This window comes from Rhea pennata, chromosome 2, assembly GCF_028389875.1.
Source record: "Rhea pennata isolate bPtePen1 chromosome 2, bPtePen1.pri, whole genome shotgun sequence".
Classification (NCBI taxonomy): Eukaryota; Metazoa; Chordata; class Aves; order Rheiformes; family Rheidae; genus Rhea; species Rhea pennata.
Window position 1 is genome coordinate 8,100,087 of NC_084664.1, and position 26,037 is coordinate 8,126,123.

Here is a 26,037-nt window from a genome sequence, read left to right on the forward strand (position 1 = left end):
TTGGAAAAATGATGCATTTATAACCTTGTGATGAGTTATATATCTGCATTTTTGTAGCAAGTACTTCCTTTACAGATTTGTGAAGAACGCACTTAACCGTATTCACTATCAAATTGATTCAAAACAACATACCACCATTTTAGCACTTCTGCAATTTTTTAGAATTCTTTCTGGAGCCAAAACAAAAAAACATTCAGGACCATCAGCTACTAAAGGTAGAGTTATTGGCATGTCTCCAACCTCCATCTACTTTTCCTGGCTCTAGACTTGCTAATGACTATATCCTATGATGCCTATAGACAGCAGTTAACGCAATGCTCTTTGATGAATTTGCTGTAATCATGCTATCAAGACCACTGAATGCTTTGACATGTTGTTTTTACAAGCAATGATTATTAAATATGGCAGCACTATCAGCTGAGACATTACTGATATTGTCAAAGATGGAGATCATCTAACCTTTGCAAAAATTGCATGAGTGCACCTGCATGAGTGCAATACTCTATTTGTCCATACTGCTCCATCTTTTGTTTAAAGTAAACAAAATTGTATCAAAATATGCTACTGCAGGGAACACTGGAAACACTGTCTTTTCTTTACTAGTAAACATAAGCATTTCATTTATATCATAATACAAGAATTTTTTTCTCTATAATGACCGCTATGGGAAGCTTTAACTTTTCCCATCTCATGATACAGTAGTGATACCAAATATTTTTTACCCACAACAGGACCAAGCTCTTTTCTTCCTTCAGAACTAAGAATTATCCAACTATCTGCTATGGGTTTGGCTGCTACTATGTTCTGAATAGAAGTGACAACACATTAATGACTTTAATGGTCATATGTGGTGATTTCAAGGTCTCATACAAAATTTGATATATCACACACAAGCAACAACTGCTAATTACTGGAACTTCATGAAGTTTTGGTCTCTTTAAACAGATTCTTTCTTGTAATTTTAACACCACTAATGAATAGTCTTACTGTAGTAAGATTGTGAAGATTCTTTCAAATTACATTTGTCTGCCTACACTAAATATTGTCACTGGATATATTCAGTGCTGGTACAGAGTATGGTGCACACAGTGGCATCCAAAGGCACCCGGGGCAAGTATACAAACAACCGAATGACCTGGTAACCTAAATTTCCAGTAGTTTTTACTCAAAATATATTTTTACGCATAGAAAGTCTACATACAATGCTCATAAAATGCTCTAACCATTACTTTTACACATTGCTAATTTAGCTATAACATTCAAAAAAACTGAATGCCAACACTGTACTATCATTTCAATTTCTATAACACAGACTAAATCCCACTCAGACACGACACTGTTTTGAGAAGATTCCAGATCTTAAATCAAGCCAGATACACTGCCAACTCAGAACGTCTCATGCTTTCCCATCTACCAAAGTTCAGTCTCTTTTGTCTTATAACAATTTTGCTAGTTTCTTGAGACCTAGTAACAAACACAAATCTTTCTTTCTGTAAATTACATGGAAAATATTCATTCTCATGCTTTTGAAGTATATTCATTCTTATGCTTTTGAAGTCTCCCTTATCTCACCAGTATCATAAAAAACTGTTTGTCCCTCAGATGTTACAAAAAGATGCTCTGAGCAGGGTGTCCACCTTCCAATTTCACTTGATTTTCTGTGTTAACAGAAGGAGATGAACAAACTGTATGTAACAACATCAGTAATGAGGGTGTCTTTTCCCTGATGGCTCCTCCTAACATTTAAGTTTCACCTAGAAGGATTGGGACCTGTTAAGGCCTGTCAGCACCCAAAATGCAACAAATAATCAGTTTTTATGCAAGATGTCAGCTTAAAAGAAATCAGGTAGAATTATCTGGTGCAAGAACCTTGTCTTAGTAACATCCAAATTAATGAATGACATATAAGCAAAATTATGCATGTTAACTACAGTTTGTCATTACCAATCTGAAATGGATTTAGACATAAAAATCAACAAAAAATAATGTCATATCACCACATATTTTATCCATCTGTTAGCAGCTTTAGTAATCCTTATACAAAAAAGCATTTTTATTTCAAATAATGTCAACAAGTATTATGAAATATTACTTCTTCAATAAAACTGCTAAATCTAGGAAAGCCAAAGGGGAAAAAAAAGACAAGACATGCTCACTAAATAAAAATCTATTAAATCTTATCCAGAATACTTAGAAAACCTCAAATGAATAAAAATAGATGTAAAAAGAAAATAGGTAATGTAATCAGATAGGTATCAGTCTAAATATATAATCAGATGAAATGTTTTTCTTGTAACCAAATTGTTTTCAAATTGGAAATAAATCCCAGAAGCCAGATCACAGAAGCTATTTTTACACCAGAGTAAATAAAACTCCTAAAACACTACTGTGAAATATAAACAACAAAAGAAGTAACATAATAAGCACACTCCAAAGCACAGTCACAACTAATGTAAGTCTTTAAACATATTTAAAAGCTTCAGTATAAACAGGTACCAATCTCTAGGGGTATGGGTAAGGCAGAAACGTTGCATTCTGCTAAACAGAACCATCCATCACTTTTCTGTGTCCCTGAAGAGGATTCTTCTAACTTCGAGACACTAGTTTGCCTTCTGACAATCACAAATAGGTTAAAAATAACACCCAGATTATTACAATAAAGAACTTCTATTTTTTTTGTTCAGGGGAATGTTAAATTATCATCTTATTTAGGATAAGGATTTATGGCTGTACAGTAGTATTCTCAGAATTTCACTCCTTTCTATATTTGGGAAATACACTGCAATGCAAATTAATCTTTTTTTCCCCCTGTGCCAATCTTCTAACAATGAAGGTTGATATATAAATTCACAATATTTTTCTTTAAAAACTGTTACTCTTTCATTTCTTTAAAATGCATTTAAAGAAACACAAACAAAAATAAAAAAAATCATAGAGCAAAAAAACAGATGAGTTTTCAGGTACTTGATGCTAGAGGAGTTCTGCTATCTGAACATCCCTTTTGCACTCCCCAGGCTCGGGCTGTGACAGAAGTGCTAGGAGAAGACGATCTACTGCTTAGCCTGTATCATATGATACAGGTCAGAGCTATAAACAAAACTGTATCTGTGTCACATGATAGGAGCATGTATCCAGTGAACATTGTAACAGCCACTACTACAATGGAAGTCATCCAAGAGGACCAAATGATACCTCCAGGTCAAGTTCCTTTGAGGCCATCACTCAAGGACACACAAGCAGTACACCTACTCCATTTATTTGCACAAGTTGCAAGCATCCTCAAGTTCTGCAGTTTATTTCCAGTTCCAGACTTCTTCAATTTTAGCAGATAGGGAAATGTGTTTTTAAGGTAAGAAGTAATTAGTTTCCAGAGTTTCTGTTCAAGTATGGGGAAAATGCCAAATTATTCAAGATTCAAACAAGACTGACTTGAAGACAGAAGAATAATGTTAAAAATAAAGTTTAAGAATTAACATCAAATTGAATGCATACCCAGCAAAGCACAGCTAATTTTCATCCAGACTGTTATTTGATTTCATTCACATGATGTCCACAGATGTTTGTCCTGGTATCAGCAAGGGAAAAGTGCAGTGACAGGGAAGAGTAGCTAGAGGAGGAGGACAGGGAGTAACGAGAGTGACAGCTTCTTTCACTGACAATGTGAGGCATGCTAACTTAAAGCATTACAACCTGAATCACTAGCTTCGTAACTTTTTTCAGACGCTACCAGAAAAATAGTAATGAAGATCATTAAAAATGATACTGATGCTGACTGATAACAAGATAATTTGTATATTTACTTAATCTTTTCTGAGCACAGACATTCTGGAATGACAGCTCCATAGATATTTATAATTTTATTTCCACTTGCACTTTACATATACACATATGCTTCTAATTAACATTTATAGTGTAAAAGCTTAGTGCTACTTAGGAGGCGTAAGTACCCTCAAAAACGACCATAATCAAACCTTTCAGAAGTACTTCCAGGTATTAGAAAGCCGGAAGAGCAACTCTGCAACAGGTGTCACTTAGAGCAGCCCTAAGGCTACTTAATTTATCCAAGTGCCATCTTAGTATCATGACAGGTCAAAATAGGATCTAGTTCACAATTTGGTCATATATAAATTTCAGAACAAAAACCATTAGTTGTTGTTACAGCATCTCTACTGCAAAACGAATTTTTTGCTTTATTTTCGCCCACTGAAAGTTTGCCCAAAGTACCTGAAGAATCTTCAAGATGATGAAATAATTACAGCTGAAGTGCCATAATCCTCAGAATCTGTTTTCACCCAGAAAACATTTTTGTTTTGCAATCAACAATTGCATTTAAGCAGAATCTTCTGCCACAGAGAAAGACGTCCAACATTTAATACACCAGCTACTAAAAAGCTGCTAACAAGTATTACCAAAATTCAAGTCAGATTGTTCACAGACTCACTGAATGCAATGTCAGAATTACTATCCATTGACTATTACCCATAAATATTGCACAATAACTGTAATTGATTAAAGTCTGTCTTCCAGAAGGGCATTTGCTTTGCCACACCCTTAGCAGCTTGTTTCCCTGTTACAGATCCATGTTCCTTTCCTAGGTGAATTTCTCTGGTTTCAGCTTTCAGCTGCTGGCTTTTGTCCTACCTTGTCCTGCTACATTAGAAAACCCTTCAATATTCAACATTTTCTCCTCTGCAGATATTTATGCACTGTATTGAAATTACTTCTTATTTGTAGAGTTTGGATTATTTCTGCCTCTCCTTCCCTAGACTAAATAGGTTGAGCACCTTTAACTTCCTCAGCAAAACCAATTTCTTCAGCTTTCTAGAACTTTTGATCTTTTTTTTTTTTTTTTTTTTTTTGAGTTTCCCCCAATAGTTCAGTCTTAATTGTGGACACTAGAATAACAGTAAGGAGAGAGCAGCCAGTATCACCTATGCCATAAAAAGAGCCTAAAAGCATCCCACACTTTAAATTCTTTCTTGGAAGTTATTACTTCCTGGATTGCAGATCCCTATACCCTGTAGAAATTGTCAGCGTTCCTTTTCTTATGCATTTTATTTTGCATTGAAGTGTATTTTGTTTAACTGTGCTTAGTTGATCTAAATCACACTTGTTTCTTCTCTATCCTCATTTTCTTCATTCTCTATATAGATTCCACCAGCAATAATTATTACTCCAGATTATAGTTTAAGATATTGAGTAATACAGGACTTTACCGCTGGAGAATCATCCAAAAAAAAATAAAACAATTCAGTGACAGGCACCATTCTCCCCACTCCCCCGCAAATGGTTATCTGTCAGTTAGCTAGGCCTTAACCCAGTTATTGCATATTTTATTCCATTGGATATTTTTAATCAGAATATAAAACACTGCTAGACTTAATACCTTTTAAAGAAATCTATATATATTTTACCTTTATAGAAAACTCTGTACAAAAAATCGTATCAGGTGACCCAATTTTTACATCAAAGACAAATTATTAAACTCACATAGCACATAAAAAAAGGGAGAAACAAAACCCTAAGAGTTCTTGCCTCTACAGAATGTAGCATTTAAATATATTTATTTTCAAAATGAAAACACATCAATGCTCCACATTTCTTCATCTCCACATATCACATATTTAACTATCTAGGCACATGCTACAGCCATCAGGTAATCAAGGGGCTTGCTTTCTCAGAAAGTTGTGCCTTCTAAATCCAATTGATTTCAGCGGGCACCATGGGATCTCCTCGTCTCACAGGACTGAGTAGCATGTAGTGCGATATGCTTTGCGGCACAATAAAATATGTACTTTTCAGCATAATAAAATATTCTATTGAAATTCTGAGACCTAAAAAACAATGACTTCATTGCTTCTTATGACTTTTCCACTGTAAAATTCAACTCCAAGGTAGTAATTGGCAGGGACAAAATTATGTAGCAATTAGGGCATGACAGCAAAAGCAAACAAGAACTGAAAATGGGTTCGACACTTCTGGTAACAAGCAGGTAATTATCACAGCAGCTTGAAAGGGGCATAATCAACCAAACTGACATCATCCCTCCCACATAATAAAATGTGAAATCCCTTTACGTGCAGTGTAGCTCTTACACACAGCTGGTAAATGCTGCTAGTCTAGTCTCTATGTCAGTGTCTGTGTAACAGCTGAGGTTACATTTGGGGCAGTTCAAGAGTGGATATTTTTATTTATTTTATGTATTTAAAATGCTGATGACTGTTACATGTTTTCATCTGCTCTCAAACAGAAAGACTGTTTATAGGCAATAGTATTTTATGAAAATACCTTTCTTTCTTCTTTCATTATAATTCTATCTTTAGAGCTCCTAGAATACATAAAAATTCTTGGCCTAAAAGGCACAACTGTTACCCCATTGTCTACAGCATAAAACAGAAGTTGATTTTTTTTCGAATGAGAAGGTGCTAGCTTTATGTTCAACTTTTAACTACCACCAACATCACATTTTTAAGTTTTTTCCATGCAATATTTTATTTAAATTTAGGTGTGAGCATTAACTATTGTCTGAAGGCGTTATTATCTTGTGGACACCTCTATTGTTCTTATCAACAGAAAGTCTAGTTGAACTGTAAATTGTAATGCATTTATCTTCACAACATGTTTCTGAGATAATTAAAATAAAATCTGCAAAAAAAAAATCCATTTATCTGCTGTCCACTTGCAGAATTACTTTATTCCAAGGTTCTCATTCTCATCAGTGAAGTGTCTTGAAATCCTAACTCAATATTGGTCGTTTTATCTGTTGGAGAAGGAGGGGAAATCTCCCTCTCCTTTTTCTGTATTTTGTATTCTCCCAACCTATGTTCCTTTCCATTTTCGCTCTCCTTATGTTGACAAATCCATTTACTTCAATACTGCCTGTCAATATCATTAGCTTGCTGTTTCCGCCTCCTTCCAGCTCATTAAGACCAGTAAGGCTGAATCCAACACTAATCCCTACAGTCTGCCATTAACTATTTCTATCCAGCCCCAGTATTTTAGACAGGTTTTGTTCCTTGTTTCTCGGATACAAGCAATTTCAAACACACTGGAAGAGTGGTTCAATTTGTATTGATTTTTTGAGTGCAATTTCCACAAAACACGTACAGAGAACCCGCATCTATCATTTCGTAAACTGTGCTGCAAGTATCATAAGCAAAATACATACATTACTGACATTTGTTTTCTTATCGCTGAGCTAAATAGATGATACACAACACTAACAATCACAACAAAATTTCTTTAGACACCCATTATCTTGGACAGTCTTTTACTAGTATTTTTTGCAGACCATGCACTGAATTCTCACAAAGCAAGCCAAAAGCTGGGTTCCTAGAGCTGAACTTTTCAAAAGTACCAAGGTAATTTTGAATATTATTCATTTCAAAATGTGAACTTTGATGTCATACGTAGCCTAGATGTAGCATGTCCTGACTTGTAGAATTTGTGTAACTTACTGGAAAGTAACATCAATGTAGATCTAGTAGAAACTATCTGATAACTAACTGCATGCTACCAACACAGTAACGATGCTAATGATATGCATTCTCTTCTGCATATCTGAATTATTTTAAACCTCAAACTACTTTAAAAAGTTAAATTCATAGAAGATTGTTTTCTAGTTAACAGGATTGTTGCTAGAAATTTAATGATAAAAACCTATACTCACCAATTTTAGACTGTACCACACAAAATGAAAGGAAACACTGATTTCAAAGCTAAAAAATATAAAGACTTTAACTTAAAAAAAAATAATAAACCAACTGCTATTGATGAGACCTCTTCCTCTTAAAAAGCACTGCTTCTGTAAACTTCATGATTTTAGTATAAGAATCTTTTAAGTACAAAGGATAGTTTTATATCTAACATTTCCAAAAGTTAGGACAGAGCCAACCAAAAGGTTCACAGAAGACTCTGGCAAGGGTCATACATTCAGGAAAAGTACCATTTAAGCAACACATACTCTCTTCAAAGAGAGGTCATATGGTCACAACTGGGTTCCCACCATGGCTCCTCATGCAGGCATGAGCAGGGGCACTGGCCAAGGAACAGAAATGAGCAGTTGCGATACAGGGTGAGTGCTGAAGTCTGTACTGCAAGCAGAAAACATCTCTGCTATTATGGCCTTAAATGTCCTGTAAATATAAAGCTAACTTGCAGATTTCCATTACTAGCAATATACGGGTACATAAATTACCGGAGAGCAGTTCATCAGAAGTTATTTCATAATCAGAAGAGATGTGCTGGTATACTTTCTGTAACTCCTAATCACCACCTTTTCTTCTGCATATTCCTTTGTTTTGCTTTAACAACAGACTTTGTTCTTTACCTCAAGCTTACTAAGAAATGACATTCAATTCTGTGGCCTTCAGAATATTCAAAAAAGGATCTTCTAAGATACCTAATTCTCAAGATCTGTGAGAAAACTCCAGAGATCCAAAACTTTCAGGTCCAGTGTTCTGACCTACAAGCTGCAAAACAAGCATGCAAAGTCACCTCACAGAGCAACAAATACTCCTTCTTCTTTGCATGTGGATCCTAGAGTAAAGGTAATGTGACTGAGTGACCCTAGGGGAAACACTCTGCATCTGAACAGCTGGCAATAATGTTTTGTTGAAGGAGCACAATATTTCAGAATAACCAGAGCTCCTCCCTTTAACAGCTTTGAAAAGATGCAAGGCAAACATAAAAGTAAAAATATACCAACAATTTTTACTTGTCTGAATACAGAGAAGCACACCTCAATATTTTGTTTTGTTGTATTCAAATCTACATGCCAATTTTCAGATCTGTTGAGAATCTACCTCTTTGAATGATGAAATCAAAAGCTGAAGTTTAATTTACCTTAGAAAACAAAAACAAAGGTTTCGGTCAGTACAGACTCACCTTGTATGAGCATGTTACAACAGTTTATTTATTGTACAGCAATACTAAGCTGGTAACACACAGCATGAGTGCATCAAATTAAAAATAAAATAAAACACAAACAGAAATAGTGCTACCATTAAAAAGCTCACTCACTGATGCCACTGAATGAATTTTAAGCTTAAGCAAAAACTATCACTAAATGGCAACTTCATTAGCTATCTGAAGTAGATTTCTGTTGCTCTACTTCCAAATCAAATGAAGGAACTGCTTAAATGCTCAGCACTGAATGTGCACAGTAAAATAAACATGTGAATAAAAATCCACAAGTCCAAGACTGTGACTCAGAGCTATCACACTTGCACGTGGAGTGCTAAGTAACCTATGCACTTTTTCAAGGACTCTCTGAAAACCCATCTGTTACCAGTACTATTCTGAAAACTGTAATAAAAAGCCTGAAAAACTGTAAATGATTATGAAAGCAGTTTTGTTTTTTTCTGGATGAAAAATGGTATGTTCTGAAGACTAAACCATTCTATCAAATTCTCTCGCCCATAAATTTCTTATTCAAGTTGACATAACAATGTAATAAAAATTAAAATTGTGAAATTAAATACCTAAAAAAAATCAACACTATTCAAATTTACAAAAAAGTTCCTATCAATGGCTTTGATTTTTTTAAAGTGATTACAGCACACTTTACAAAATGTACTGTTGAGGAACTAATCACAGAAAAATCCTGAAAATTTTCAAACACTCCTGAGAAATCTCAGACAAAAGTAAGTTTGCTGCCCTATTTCACCAACCACAAAGCTCAATCTCTGCTAGCTAGCACACACTTTAACATTATATGAATCAAGTTTCCTCATTCACTTTATTAGAGAAAAAAAAATCATTTGCAAAATACACTGGTGGCCTGATGTGTTACTTCTGAACAACTGTAACTGAAGTTCACAAGTCAAGTCTTAAATATTAAGTCAGCAGCTTCCTACGTCCATTTATCAAGCAGTTGTTGTAAGTATAGTAACTACTGATGTTTTTAGCACACACAAAAAGGCCTTAATCTTTTGTTAGTTATTCATTTCTAAAGAGGAGCAATAGAAAATACCAAGGCCAGCCAGTTCTTCTACATAACTGTATCAAAAGCAAATGTACTTAAAGTAAGTGTGACTCAGCTAAGCAGCGACACATTTCGAATAGTGCCATGTTTCAGCAAAGCAAAGTGAGTTCCAGTATTCTCCTACAACCAGATTTTCAATACTTGCATTAAAGCACCAGCAGTTGTTTTCGTGGAACTAAGAAAACATAGTCAAGCTCTTGTTAAGCGCTTTTTAAAACAAATTTATCAATGTACATTAAAAGGTAATATGTCCAAAGTCACCAGTCACAACCTTTTAAAAAAAAAAAAAAAAAAAGAAAAAAGCACTATGGCCAACAAACTATTTAGAGACTTAAAATATTACTCAGAAAGCTTTAAGAATCCCAGTAATACCAAAATATTTTAAAAAAATAATATAAATCCAAGATTTAAGTGACATTAGAAAATCCTTTCCTAAAACTCCCAGTTATTCCAATACTTCTTAAAGCACAGTTTCATGACAAAAATATTGTTTGAGTGGCCCAGCCATACAAAAGGATTCTTCAGGATGCCAAAGACTTTCAGAACTCTCCAGTGATGACTCATCCTGTTATGTATACAAAGCTTTCATACAGAAAAAAAAAAGGAAAAAAAAAAGCCAGTTGGCATCATTACAGATCCTCAGTTAGCAATCTTCAACTTACTGTTATTTCTTGTATAAAGTATTCTAAACACACTGCAATAAAGTATTCTGGTATGCTAATTTGGGGGAGGAAAACGTGCAACTTAACTTGAATGGCCCTTCTTATACAAAGAGCAAGTTTCTACTCTATTCCACCAAGTGCTCCAAGACGGCCTCAAATAAAATTTCTAGCTAAACAAAAGTTCTTTGTTGTTCCACATCGGTTCCTTGCCAGTTACACTGATCAACCATTTTGCCAAAATAAGAAAAGTAAGTCTTACAAAATGAGTCTTGATGGGTGTAATAAAAAGAATCACTTCTAAAAGAAAAAAATGAAAAAAGAAAAGGAGCTGGGGAAGGGGAGTTAAACTGCACCAAAATCTTTGGAAGCACTCTTCCTGGCTATCTCCTTCGAAGTATTATTTGAATACTAAAAAAAATGAACTTATTTATTTACGTGATCTGTTGTCCTTCAACAAAATCACAATAAACCAAAAATGCCACATAAGTGCAAATATTGTAATGAGTTGTATTACCACATCATTATTTGCCAATAAAAAAAGCAGGCTCTTTTATAACTTCCTTGAAATGTGCTTTTTTTTTTTTTAAACTGACTATTGTTTGTTTTAATTATACACACAACTGTTTGCAAAATATACTAGAAAACAGAAGTTTCCCCCAGCACCACACACAGTACAAGTACCATGCACTTTGTTCCATCCAGTGTTGGATCTGCCCTTTCCAGACTGGACTGGCATGTTGAAAGGAATTTTTATTCATAACTGTTCATCTTTTTACTTGTAAGCAGAAGCTAGCAAGGTCTACAGCAGATGTAGAGCTTCAAGTTAAAAGAGTATTCACATTTTGAAAACCACCTCAAGACTCACTTCACACAAGCAGCTAGTGTGGAGACAGCAACTTTCACATACTATCATTCTGGACCAAATTCAAACGAACAAGCTAGGTAAGAATAATTTCCTTTATTTTCAGTCCCTTTAGCCTCTCACTTCTCCAGTAATTTAGTTCTGAGTGTTGCTCCTTTCCTAAATATGGCCACAGATGCGTAAGAAGCCAATCTCTACTTAGTGCCAGTTTTGCAATTTCTCTTTCCCACTGAGGACACACTTTCCAGCATCTCAGATGTTTTCAGAACCAACACCTCCCCTACCACTGCCACATATACATTTTGTTTTATTTTTTTTTTTTTTATAAACATCTCCTACCCACAGGAGTTCCAAGTGCCAAATCATCTGCTTTCACAGAGTGTCAAAAGAAACCCCAGCTCTAAGAACCTACATAGCATTTAATATCCCTTCTTCTACAGCATGTTGATTCAGAAATAACATCTTCGTTTGCTCAAATTCTAATGACCACATGAACTCAGTTGTCTCTCTCCAGTCATTTAAGCTGATCATAGGGTTTGAACTAACTAGATGATGTTTCCAATAAGTTTAGATTTTCTATAGATGGTATCAAGACTACCTAAATGAGCTTGAAGCATACGAAGCTCCATGTTTTACAAAAAAATACAACCCTAAAGAACTCATTTTTTCCCTACTTACAGAAAAGATAACGAGGTTCATCTTAGTGAGCATAACTAAATCCTTTTGATTTTGTTAATTTAGTTTGTTAATTTAGGCTAGTTCTCTACTGTAAGACACTAGCTTACTAATTAAATGCAACAAAAAATGACAACAGTCTTCAATAGTTAAGAGAGAGGGGAGCAGAAAAACAAAGAGACCCACTGTCAACAATGGGAACTTCGTATTTCACATTATCTTTGTATCAGTATATTATAAATGAAAGCAGAGTATTTTCATTTACTCACATTTAATCACCTGCCAATGTACGAGAACAGATTAATAATGGAAAGCCAAATGAATGAAGAGCGTTTTCGAGAAAGGTCTGAATAAGGCTGAGGTTTGGGGGGGGGGAGGGGCGGAATGATCACAGTCTCATGAGCAAGAAAGCTAGTTCAAAACACACAGTGAAATATAACGGAAGGTCTGAGACAAAGCATGGTCTTGACTCTACTTAATGCAAAACAGGGAATGCCTTAACTATGTTTTAACACGGGTTTGCACGCAACATGCTCTGTTTGATACTGAAATGTTGCTGCAGTTACCATATAGCCACCTTGGCATTCAGTCCTCAAACTGGCCAGTACAGTACCCTCAAGGACAGACTAACGAATGCACACTGCAGCAGCTATGGTTAACAACGCTAATCTGTTAATACAGCCATTAAAAAAAAAAAAATCTTTATATCCACTGACATTAGAATGATCAACTGTGAAATCTAAACTCACTGATAACCAATCTTAACAGCAAATATAATAAGCAGAATAATTAAGTCAGTTTATGCCAGGTATAGATTAAGTTCATCATCCAGATATGAATGTTCTGAAACTAAAAGAATGAAGCAAAACCGAACCTACATAATAAAGACATCTAACATGAGAAAATAATATCCCATACTTTCTATAAGCTGCAAAGAATTGAAGATACTTACAACCCAAAGGATCACAAGAAAACTTCATTATTTTTAACAGTCCAAATTAGATGTCTTCAAAAAGCAATCCTCTCTCCCCCCCCATACGCCCTCATCCACAAGTTTTTCAATTTAAGTAAAATTTCACTACATCTTTGACACTTGTGCACCTCTTTTAAGAGTATACTGCATGTTGTTTGCCCCTCTCCATCCTCCCATTTTCTTAATGATTAAAAACATAACAGATACTGAAAAGGTGGTATCTACGTAACAACTATTCACCATCTCTTCAAACACCCGCTAAACAATATTGATGCCTGTAGGAGGATGGTTCAAGAAAACCCCAAACAAAAGGGAGCTGTTCTTCGCTCACAGAGTTAAACTGTGGTACTCCATGCTGAGCACGCTCAAAGTTTACATGGGACCAAGGGGAGGCTGGATATGTTCACAGAAGATTCGTAAAGCTCAGTGGATTTAACACAGGCATACCACCCTCGACTGCAGAAATCCCACAGTTCTTTTGCAACCTTCAACAATTAGTAGCTCAGGGAAGTACCATTCCAGAATTACTCTCTTCTTACTTTCCTTCCTAAGCATCTGCTACCAACTACTGCAAGAAACATGATGCCAGGACATTTGGATCTTTGCTCTGACCCAGTACAGCTGTTACTGTGAAACAGATAATTTCTGCATATTATGTTACAAAATGTCTCTGAACCACAAGCTCAGAAGACAGAGGTCATCATATTGACCAAATTATTTTCACACCTAAAGGCTGATCTTTAACAACACTAACCTTCATTTCCAGTCCTGTATTCAAATCCTGAACTGTAAATAATGAACATCCAATTATGTAGCCTTCAGTGGTTTATAAAAGTTTCATTTCTCTAAGAGACTCGTTCACGATTTCCGTTGTCAAGAGACTTCAATGCACATACAGAGAATCAATTCTGGATGGCAGGTGGCAGGGGAAGGAGTCGTCTGAAGATCCTATACACCTCCCCCCTCAGTGGATAACTTGCTAGCCTTGATCTTTGTCAATATTATACTGAAAGGATTATAGAAGTGAGAAGTGGCATTTATGCCTTGTCCCTTAGTCAGGTGGTCGTTATCTTCCAAAGCAAAAAAAAAAAAAAAAAAAAAAAAAAAAACAAAACAAAACAAAAAAAAAAACTCAAGAACAGAAAGCTTTATATCATACAGTCATGCTTGCAGCAAGATGTAAGCTTTACATATCAAAACCCACCTACTTTTCTTGCATTTAAGCACCACATCGAGTTCTTTTGGCAGTTCAGTGACCAGTGGATTCTCCTAAGTCAAATTCTTTGTACAGCCTCAGAAATAACCCAGACTTATCATGTACCACTGAGGAAAGCCAGGTGACATGTTGCTGCTATCTTCTAACATGAAATAAAAGCCAATCCTAGCAGACCAACAAATCTAACCTTATTCTTGGTACAGAACTAATAATTTTTCACCACTTGTAATCGAAGACTGTGAAAAGAGATTTGTGGGGTTTTCTTTTGAGCCTCCCTCCCTCCTCCTGTTTTTTTTTCCTTTCTCCTGATAAAGTATGGTTAAGTAACAAACAAGCTCCTGGACATCAAGGTCTCATTTGAATACTGTGTAGATTCTACAATCTTCAAAGTTAAAACTGTGAACTTGAAAAGACAGCTGGACAGCATCTGTGGAACAGAGAGGGGTAAAAAGGGAAAGCTCTTAAGATAGTTGTCTCCTGGGAAAAAAAAATAAAGATGGAGTAAGAGGTAATTTATTATCTGTGAAACACAGAAGAGTCAGCTTTAGGGTAGAGGTGCAGGAAAAAAAATCAGACTGTGATTATATTATGTCATCAAGCCAATCTCCTTATCAAGGTCATGACTTTTAGCATCCCACTGTCATGAATATCAGTTCCCAGGTTCATCTTTCGAAGGAACTTGTCATGCCGCTTTGAATTCCAGCAGTGAAGGGCTAAGGGTGGAGTTTTATGGCAAACGATGGGTTTTCACTGACTGGGTACAAGTTCATCCTCAACCACAAGAGCTGTTTAATTTCATTCACTTAGTTTCCATGAGGGCATTTACTGAATGCCCATGAGAAAATCTGACGAAAGACAAAGTGTATTACACCAAATCCTACAATCTTGGTGATTCTGCCTCAGAACGCATTTATTATGGTGGCTGTGGAGCACTGGTCACTAATTTTACTTCTGCTGCTCAGGCCCAGGCTGGGTGTAGGCTTGTCTGCAGGGAGTTTGCTTCTGATGGGTGGGAAGGCTGTTAGAAGGACTGGAGAGACGATTCCTGGAGAAATTATTTCAATACAGAATCTTCTTCCAGTATAGTTTTCAACTACTTTGTTTTGTTTTGTTTTTGGGGGGGAACAAAAAAACAAAACCAACAGCCTTTATTTCCTTAAGTGTACTCAAATTCTCATCTGTTTTTCCCAGTTAAAACAGTTTGGCATAAGATACCATCTCTCCCCACAATCCCTGCCTCTCTCACAGCCTTAACGCTACCATAATGGCACTACCACTACTTTTTTGCCCATAACTTTACCACTGTGACACATCTTTCTCAAATTCCTTGCAAATGGTTTCATAGCTCACAGAAAGCCACAAAAAAGTCAGAAGAAAAACACCCTCACAACATGCCGAAGAGACCAAAACTATCACTAGCTTTTCTGTTACAGAGGCAATTTTCAAGATAGCCTTCCTCAGAAAAGGTCGCCTATTCTTTAGCTATAAGTCCATATAATTTACAAGGAGACAGTAAAGCAGCTGTTGTTAATCTATTTTCTGACCTGATGAGAAAACTCTAGCACAGAAGATGGAGCAAAATACAAGACAAGATGTGGAGTCTGACATCCAAAATTATTCAGCCTTAAGTTGCTCTGAAAAAAGTTAACATGTAATATTAGTGCTCTACAGTACTACTGTGCATTTGACGAAACTGTGTTATTAGACAGTAGGCCGGGTCTCAGACACATGAAATACACTTCCAGCTCAGAAGAAACACAGTCAGATAAGCCCGGGTCCCTCCGAACAGCCTAGAAATGTCCTAAATATTTTTCTGTACACACAACATGATCGTGCGTTTTGTCACTATCTAAAAGCAATGGGAGTAAAACATAAGTAATTGGCCAATAGTTGTATAATATAAAAATCAAGAACAAGTTTATGCAATTTATTACACATAATTTTTACCATTTCAAACTAGCAGTATTTTGTGGAACCTAAGTTGGCAGAAAACTATCTTCACAACTTGCTGAAATTTGAGGAGTGAAGAAACTATTCTGCAATGTCTGATTTATTTTTTCTAAATAATCCTGTTCTCCACAGGTTTGGTCTTATATAGTAACAATCAGTTCTCATTATTCAAAATAGTAGAAAAGAAGGGATTGGATTATTAAATCCTTATTTGTACTGGTAAGCATTTACTCTCATGACTTTTTTTTGTTTAATTTTAATGGAAAATCCTCTATTGACTTCAGACCTCTTTTGAAACAGAATTTTTTTTACCTTAGAGAATACCCTGTCACCTTGATTAATAATTAAATGAATCCATAAAGTACTTATTCACTAACAGTTCTTTATTTGGAGATATAGAGGCATTAATAATGAAAGCAGTTGCGTAGCGCTGGTGAAGCTGTCAGCAGCCGACATTTAAGATTGGGTGGCCATATGAAAAGAAAGAAATGCGTAGGGTTGTTTACACACGCACTGTACGTAGGCGTATCAAGGATCAGGAGAACTGCCTCCCCCCAGCCTTCCTGGCTCCCAGGTATCACTGCAGGAACCAACAGCAAACAGTCTTCAACAGTGGTGATGGCAGCGCATGTCACAACTGGCAGTAACAATTTCTGGCTACATAGCACAGTTTAGAAACTCTGACTTTCTGGTAAGATACTAAACAGAAGTCAACCACTTTCAAAACATTCCCAAGGGAGGCAATAGTAATGCCAGTAGTAGGTATTCAGAGATTTAGCACTAGGATTCCAACACTTTCTATGGAAAAGTAATATAAGTGTCTCAGTAACTAAACAAAGGTCATCAAGTTTAATTTAACAGCTCCATGCTTTTTCGAAACACGGAACAGATAAAATGATAATTTAAGAAGCCTCGATAGTTAAACATCATCCTACATCATTGTAGGTGATTTTACTACCTGAAAGCAAATATAAAGACAAAAGTAAATATTTAATTATTTGACGTGTAATACAGAAGCTAAACAAAACATACAGGCCTGATTCCCCTCCTTAGCCTATGGTTTTAAGAATTTGTTCATGCAAACTGTATCCTAACCAACACAAATCACTTCCAAAAATCTTCAAATGTTCTTTACTGTCACACTCTGTCCAAGAACTAGACTTCAAATTATAACAGTTGCTGCTTCTGGAGCTGTGTAACACTGTCTTTAACTTTTTTTTTTTTTTTTTTTTTTTTGATTTAAAAACTCTGCTTTCTGTAACAAGGAGAAAAAAAAGGGCCAAACAAAGGGAAAAGATTGCTCACAGATGAGCAACCACACAAAGATGGATTAAGGTGAAAGAAAAAGACTGAAGACTCTGCTTCTCATCCTCAAGCTCCCATCTGTCTTAAAGATTACATTCCAGCAACTCCAGATTCCCCTTCTTCTGATCACTGCAAAAAAGCACTCCCAAAAGCACTCTACCTTGCTTCTGTACCCAATCCTATGTGGGATCAGCTTTCAACTAAAATAGCTTAAAGCCAAAGTGAAATTTTTCAGACAAGAAAAAAGTCTACCAAAGGTTAAAACAGAATTTTTCAACCTATGCCTCCATTTTATGACAGGTCTAAACATACAACAAATTGCAGCTCCTGCAATGACTGTGACCAAACCTTTTGTACACAGTGCAAGGCAAGCCTGACACAGTAATGACAACAGCTAACACACCTTTTATTATTTGGCCCAGGTCAAATAACCCTGGAAAAGATTAGAAAAGATTCTAAACACATTCCCTTATCTTTCTCCTTGACCACCTTTGGTATCTTCTCACTTGTTCTGAAACTTTAACTCCTCCTCAATGGTACTACAAAACTGTATAGCCAAAAATCACCTGACTCGAGTGGAAGTGCAACATGACTGAAATAAAGCCATAAACTTTAGTCCTTTTTCTCATGGCCCCAGACATGGGGTCCTTGCATAATCCCATCCAACACATCCCTTCCCTTCCACTCTTGCCAACAGATCTCATCTCTTCACATTGCTCCTCACACTTAGAAAAAAGCTTCCAATTCTCTCAAACTTCTACCTTTTCTGAATCAAATTATTTGTAAAGGTTTATTTCTCCCTAACTACATGCATAAATAAGAATTTCACTTTAGAGTGTTTAAATTCTAGAAAAAAACATCACTCTCCTTCCTCATGGCATAATCCCATCTCAAACTGATTCCCTATGGACAGACCATTCCCTAACTCCAACTTCAGAATTTGTCAAATCTTTCTCAGCAGTTTCTAGTGTTAGACAGTACCAGAGGCAAGACAGTAATTTAGATGATAGCTGTCTAGGGCAGAAGGCTAACTAGAAAATAAGCGGGGAAAAAAAAAAAAGCTCTCACATATGCTTCCTATACAGTCTTACAAAAGCAATCTACGTTATCTTTTCACAGTACTAGGCCATTTTAGACACAAAAATCAAAACTAAGAACAGTAACGAGAAAAAAAGAGATAGGAAAATATAAAGCAACAACAACACGGAAGTGCTTGTGTTCAGAATACATACATTCAGTTCCATCTAAAATAAAGAATACATTGCAGAAATGAAATTACACCTGAGAACTGCAAGTTCTGACTAAACAAACAAATTCACAAACAGACTTCTAAGCCTTCATTTTCTATGACTTAGAACTAAGTAATACTGCTCAAGAATTTACCTTCCAAAGCTTGACAGCTAGGATGCAAACATGGGTCAGTGTAGCCAATGCTAAATTATTTATTTTCTAACTATATTACAAAATGCAGTTAGCAGAAACCACACTCACTGTGTAACATTTCAGCAGTGAATTTAATAAGAGAGAGACCACATGTAGGAGATAGACAAACATGTATATGTTACTATAACTAACTTATAACAGATCTTATGGAGGATTCAAACATCCTCCATCTGTACAATACAATCTACATTTATATTTGGCATTGCATTTCAACTTTGAGATTAAAATAAATCCTGACAAGGCCACATGTAATTATGATCCATTTTTAAAAATCAAAGATATTTTCAAAGGAACAAGTTTAGCTCTGATGTTTTGCCACTCATTTGGATAACCATTTATAATCTAAGATATTCAACTTTTGGAAAAAAATCTGTAAACATCACCCAGTTAAAAATGCATTCAGTGAATAGAGGCCACCCCAGATTACAAAGATCTGCATGCTATTTTCAGTACAACATTACAATTTCTCTACCATACCACTTTCCCTACCAAATTTTTATGACATTTCCTGGTTCACCTAGGTTATCCCAGAATGCACCACTGTGGCATAGCAAATGCCATGAATTGCAGTAAGACATCTGATATTTGTGATATCACATTTTGGGATATTGCCAGTGAACAAGAACATGCCAAAAGGATTTCACAGAGAAAAGACAGAATTATAAAAGACTAGCTAAAGGCCTACTGTCAACTTTTTTTAGGGCTTCTTTCTGAAAACGCACTACATACTACAGTTTCCAGAAGCCTTAGTGATTGCTAAAAGTGTAATGGCCTGAAGAAAACAAAGTAGAAGCAGCATCTTTCCTTTAGCTTGTTTAGAGTGCGCTTTTGGCAACACTCGAGTCAGTTTCCCTTTCCTTGGGCTAAACACTTTATACTAGAAAGTATAGACTATTCTATACTAAGTGTTTTCTATCCACACTTTAAGAACAGGAAAACAGAGTTGCAAAGCTGTAAGAATCGAGAGCAGTGATGGTAAAAAGAATACTTTCAACTTATATTTCACATAGCTGACTAGATTTCAGGTTGGAAATATCTTCTAAAGCATAGGCCAAATGGTTCTCTTAGCCTGAAACAAAAACAGAAATCAATACATGGCTTCTTTTCATTTTTGCTCTGCCATTTAGCCTTACGGTATCTTTTTCAGGCAAGCCCAACGAACAATCACAAGTTAAGAAAGCCTACATGATGCAACTACTTTCCACTGGCAAAATATGTAAATGACAGTAAGGCCAGCCCTCCCTGCCCCCCCTCAAACTCTCAATGAATGTTTTGCCAAAACTCCGCAGGAGTTTCTGTTTGGGAAAGAATAGCGTAAGAATAAAAGAGGTATAAGTCAACTCAGTACACAGTGTGACAAAATAATTATACCAAAACTCAGAGACAGTTATCTACAAAAGAGAATGAACAGTATTTCTCCTTAAAAGCATCTAAATTTAATGTAGATAGAATATTGCTTATTATTTTGCATAGAACAGATGCAATATAGGAAGAGTAGAGTCATGAAACAGTTTACAAAGGAGACTTTCAAGTGAGGCAAACAACCGAAAAACTACAGATACTCAATAAGCTCCAAGTATATAATCAAAAGAAATTATATTTACAATAAAACAGTAAAAGAGGTATCCACCAGTACTTTAAAATATTAACAAATGAAACATATAGTAGTCATTAGCGAGACTAATGAATGAGTAGCACAGATGCAGCTGATCACATCAGCACTGATAAAAGTACATTTTGTCTCCTGTCTTCATTTATCTTACAAGTAGATGGCTAAAATATTTGCACTGAACAGTCTGGGAGCTTCAGTTTCTTCCACTGCAAGTGTATTTTATTGCGCAGGAAGACGAAATATAATACACCAAAAACATCATGATGTACAGAAAACACCAAAAAAATCCTACATGAATACTACAGCTTACTAATTTGTTTACTCTGATATGTAGTACTTTATATGACCACTGTGTACCTTTAACTGTCTACCTATTCGTTAGTTTTGCAATGGAAATATTAACCCACCACTGTTTTATTTCAACCAACATAAAAAATATGAAACTATTTTCATATTGATCTTCAGTTACTTCTAAAACTATAATTATGGCGAATACTACTATTCTAGGAAACAGCAAAGTTAAAAAATAAAAACCATACTAAGTCATGAACATTTTTCAGTTATGTAATGGTTCTGGTTACAGTATTAACTAATGTTTCACTGGTGAATATCAGATATTTAGTATCCCGAATTACATACATGACCAAAATAGTTTTTTAGGAAAATATGTAACACCATAGAAATTAACTGGCTCATATTTTTAAAGCACAGTTTTAATTAAAAAAAAAATCGACCTGTCACAAAGTAATCCAACTCAAAAAGAGCTAATTGCTTATCTTGTCCATTTTAAAAAACAAAAACAAAACATACTTAGTATTTCTTTACAGTTTGCATCAAGTTTGCTGAAGCAAGTCAGTTACATAACACTTACTTTGACTTATGACCTATTTGCTCACTGCTCATACAAAAATCATTGTATTACAGGGTAGGAACATCCATTATGTGCTATGCACATTGTATATTTTAAGAAGAGTTTGGGTTTTTTTTAATTTAAAACTATAGATAGAGGCAGTTAGTAGGATCTAAAATTAACACCACACATGTACTCTTTGAAATCATGCAAAATTAAAATGGCACTATTTTGCAAAAAAAACCAGCACGTATGGGATACTTAAAAATTAAGTATAATTAGGATTATTCTTTCCTAAATATTTTTACATTTTCCAACACTCCAGAATTCACATCAAAAAAATAAACAGCTAAAAAAAATGAGTTTTAACATAGCAACCATATAAAGTCATAATTTTAAAAGAATATATGTGTGCATGTGTGTATGTGCGTGTGCACACACAGGCACGCTTAGAACAAATGACCAGGTTACTGGTTACAGGATACAGGTCACACTTACGCTGGGCTTTTTTGTTTGTTTTTTTTTTAAACGGCCGAGGATTGTCTAGCGAACGTATAACCAGAACCTGTACACACACGTATCTGAATTCAGGAGGGGGATTTTTGACCGAAGGGTGTAAAATTTTCCTCGCTCGAGTGTCAGGGGCACCACAGTGCTCCTGATAAGTTTCCAGGCTGGTGCTCCAGGTCCCACATCTCCTGGCTGCGCAGACCCTCCCCCCCCCCCCCAAAAAAAAAAAAAAAAAAAAAAATCTCTCCCCACAGAATTATAGTGCAGATTGCCATATATAGCTCTGTGCCTGCTGTCACATTTTGCCCTTTAATACAAAGAAGTTAAACGCCAGATATACTCACCCCCAGCGAATTGGTTTTGCACAACATAATCCAGCCCTCTGGAACCTCTCACAAATCCCCTTTGGAAAACGGAGGGGCTGGCATCGGTGCCCACGCGTATTATCCGGAGGAAAGAGAAGTTATTTACATGTTAAAATCCGAGCCGGGCGCCGTGCGGAGACACAAACTGCTCAGCACTCCCGTCGATCAGCCATGTTACTCTCCCCAGGCCACCGCTCGGCAGGAGCGCTTCCCAGGCCACTTCCCCGGAGCCTCGGCGCGGCCGGGCGGGCGCTGCGCGGCGGCGTCTACAGGGCCCCCATGGCGGCGCCGCCAGGGGAGCGATCCGCCACAGCCCCGATCGCCTCGGAACTTCGGCTCCGGGATCCTCCCCGAACCAGCCTGGGGCCGCCGGAGGAGGAGGAGGAGGAGGAGGGGGGGGAGCGCAGGGGAAGGGGAGGGGAGAAAAGGTGGAAAAAAAAAAAAAAAAAAAAAAAAAAAAAAAAAAAAAAAGCAGAGCTCGAGAAAGTAGATCCGACGCAGCCGGGCGCCGCCAATGTGTGGACCGGACTCCGCGACAGGAGCCGGGGCTGCTGGCGCTAGGGAGGCAGAGCGGCGGCGGCCCGCGGCGCAGCGCCCCCGCCGGAGGCGCCCGCGGCGTGGGCCCCTCGCCCCGCACCCCCCGGAGCGGCGCGGCGCGGCGCGGCCGGGCCGCGGCGGCGCTGGCGCCGGCGGGGGCCGAGGGCAGCATGAGGGCCGGCACGGCCCGCGGCCGCTCCCGCGCCGGCGGCGCGTAGCCGGCCGCCTCCGCAGCGGCACAGCAGCCAGCTCTGCCCGACTCACTTCGCCTTCCCTTCCCCTCCTCCCCGCCCCGACCACTCTCCCTTCCCATTTAACAAAGCGGCACAACTGAAAAAGTTATAAAACGTTTCGCTAGGCTCTTGCTCCTTCACTAGCGGATGTCCTCGGTTGTTCAGGGCTGTTCTAGGCTAAAGAGGATGGTAAACAGCGACGGGGTTGGGAATTGGCTTTGTTTTCTTTTTAGTATTTTTTAGAGACAGCTATGTATTTCTGCAAAACCAATTTGCAGCAGGCAAGCTAAGAAAACAGGCTTGACAAATGTCCCTCTAGAAAAAGCTCTTTCCTAATCCTTCAGTAGCCCTTGCCATTTTTTTTCTTCCACAGGCACTAGAGAGAAAAACAGATCAAGAAAACATTATGCAACTTTCATTTCACTTGTATTGATAGATACTTGTAAACGAGCCTTCCAATTTTAGTACTAAAGCAATTACCTTTGTTCAACTTTTCTTCACAAAAAAACTTACATTGTTGTGTAATGTTTCTGTTGATCTCACTAGCTTTCTTAAAATTTGTTTTGATATTAGAGATCTGCAAAAGAGATTAACATGATGACAACAGTACTCTGACTTACCTGACAAATGAGAAAAGGACTATGAATTCCTTCCTAATACGAAATTTTTAGATTGAATTCTCAGTTACAATGAGCTGCAATCGGACATATTGAAATCATGCAGCCTTCTGTTGCGGACAAGCAAAGTAGGTTCAATATTCCCTTATTGGTGTTGTTTAACTTGTGAGGAATTATCAATAAATGCACTTAACAACTAGTAGAGACCATTTCAGCTCTAAAACTGAACAAAACAAGCCCCCAAACCCCGCACAGATTCCCACACTGTGACCTACCAAGCTACAGGAATGGGACCAATACCGCCTCTCACTACCCTTTTAATTGAAAAACACTGACGGTGCTCAGCCTACAAGCAAGTTGGTTTTCAGTCCAATTCTCAAAGAAATTAAGGTAAAAATTAAAAATAAAGCATTCACATGAAAAAAATCCCAACTCTATATGGGTTTACTCTAAGATATGTAGCTATCGTGTAAGAGTCATCGTGCCATGTTCGTACAGGTATGGACACAAACACATTCTCGCTACAATGACCTCTCATGCTACCACTTTTCAGCACATCTCTAGTAACCATGCATATTAGCACACTTAGTCTGCTGCAACGAGAAGGTTAAATATTTTAGTCTAAACCTAAGTGAAGATGGCAAATGTCAGTATTTTAGTTTGCGTTAAGGGTCAGTTATTTTGGTTCAACCAACAAGTGACTACTATTTGTGTGTTAACAATTTGCTTACTCCCTGGAGTGCTGGAAGCCCCTTAGGATTAAGCAGCACAAACCCCTCTTAGACAGATATCTTGATATAGTTCAAATGTTCTCTAATTAGTCATTTTGAGATCAGTTGATCTCAAGCTACTCTTAAATCAAAGAAGATAAGTGACAGTGGACAGAATTTGTAGACTTTCCAATTTGTATTAAATAAAATTAATTTCTGTGTCTATTTTTAACAGGTTAGGTAGAACTAAACTATCAAGCACTGAGTTTACTGTATGCTAGCTATCCCATAAAAGTTTCTTATGTAAACTTCCACTGCAGCACTTCTGAAGGACCTTACTTTTGCAGAGTTATATGGACACACCATAAATTCACATTCAAAGTTGTTTGTACTTTTATACCTTAAATTAAACATGTTATACCCCTGGAAAAAGTGCATGTTTTAACATATCAGATAATGGGTTACCTGAGTAATGGGTTACCTGACAAGTTTGTTAGCACAAACAAAACAAGCTGCAATTTAATAGTAGCTGGTTAAAGTAATAATAAATTACTTTCAGTACTTTTCCCTACTATTCATGTGACCCAAGATGCATGAAGTCATATTGGCTGGCCTCATTCTTCCTAAGAGCTTCCAACGTAGAATTCTATTTTCACTCAGTTGAAAGATATGAGATTTAATTCTTTTAATGCAAAAGCATATTAATTGACAAAGCAATCTCAGTTAGGAAAAAAAATGTAATATTTACTGCAACAGTCAGTTGGGGTCCAACATCTGTCATGATGACTATTACTTTGCCATAAAAACTGCCTGTGAGTTACCTCCAGTAGGATTATACAATGAGCTAGAAACAACTTGGGATAGGATTTCACTTTCAGCAGCAATTCTAATTGAAGCTGTTCCCACCCCTTGCCTCTTATTGCCAACCTCTGAGTTGTAGTGGTTGAACTGTATGTTGGCTCTCACTGTGAATGAGATCAGAGGACTGATCTGGCTGCATGGTAACCCAGCAGGAGGCAGTGGGGCAGGACACAAAGAGAAGGGAAAGAGGCTGCCCTGCCCCGATTCACACATCTCCATGAATGTGTGCCACCATGATGGCAAGGCAGAAACTGTTTAAGCCAACACTTCTGCCAACAAATTCTACATGGAAAAATAGATCAGTTGTCTCTCACAAAAGAGACAATTTTTTTAAGCAAGAGAAGCTATGAATGCAGTGCTTATTCAGATGAAAACTTACGGCTACATGCATGCTGGACTGTTTCCTTCCAAACTCAAACTGCTTAACTCAAGGATCAACTGGCTTGAGTTACTCAAGATACATTTAGAGAAGCGTGCTTCACCTGTTTGTTCTACACGCAATTTAGAAATTCTAACTTTTAAATAGTATTATTTTACAGCAATCAAAAGAAATTCAGACATACATATGGTCTGCATTTGAAATGTTCCAATTAAGATTTTAGATCCAATACATAAGAAGTTTCATTTGGTTACAACAGCTAAATCAGACTTTTGATATGGTACTTCATTGA

General features: G+C 36.9%; 1 protein-coding gene across 14 annotated transcripts in view; it reads right to left on the reverse strand.

The window, feature by feature from the left end:
• KMT2C (lysine methyltransferase 2C) overlaps window positions 1-26,037 on the reverse strand; it is a 201,785-nt gene that overhangs the window by 158,661 nt on the left and 17,087 nt on the right. The window contains exon 1 of one of the 14 annotated variants that reach the window (XM_062568816.1): window positions 22,388-22,719. The exons of the other annotated variants lie outside the window; for them this stretch is intronic. The gene's annotated coding sequence lies outside the window, so the exon portion shown is untranslated. Of the gene's footprint in view, window positions 1-22,387; window positions 22,720-26,037 lie in introns of those variants that run through there. 14 annotated transcript variants of the gene reach the window in all.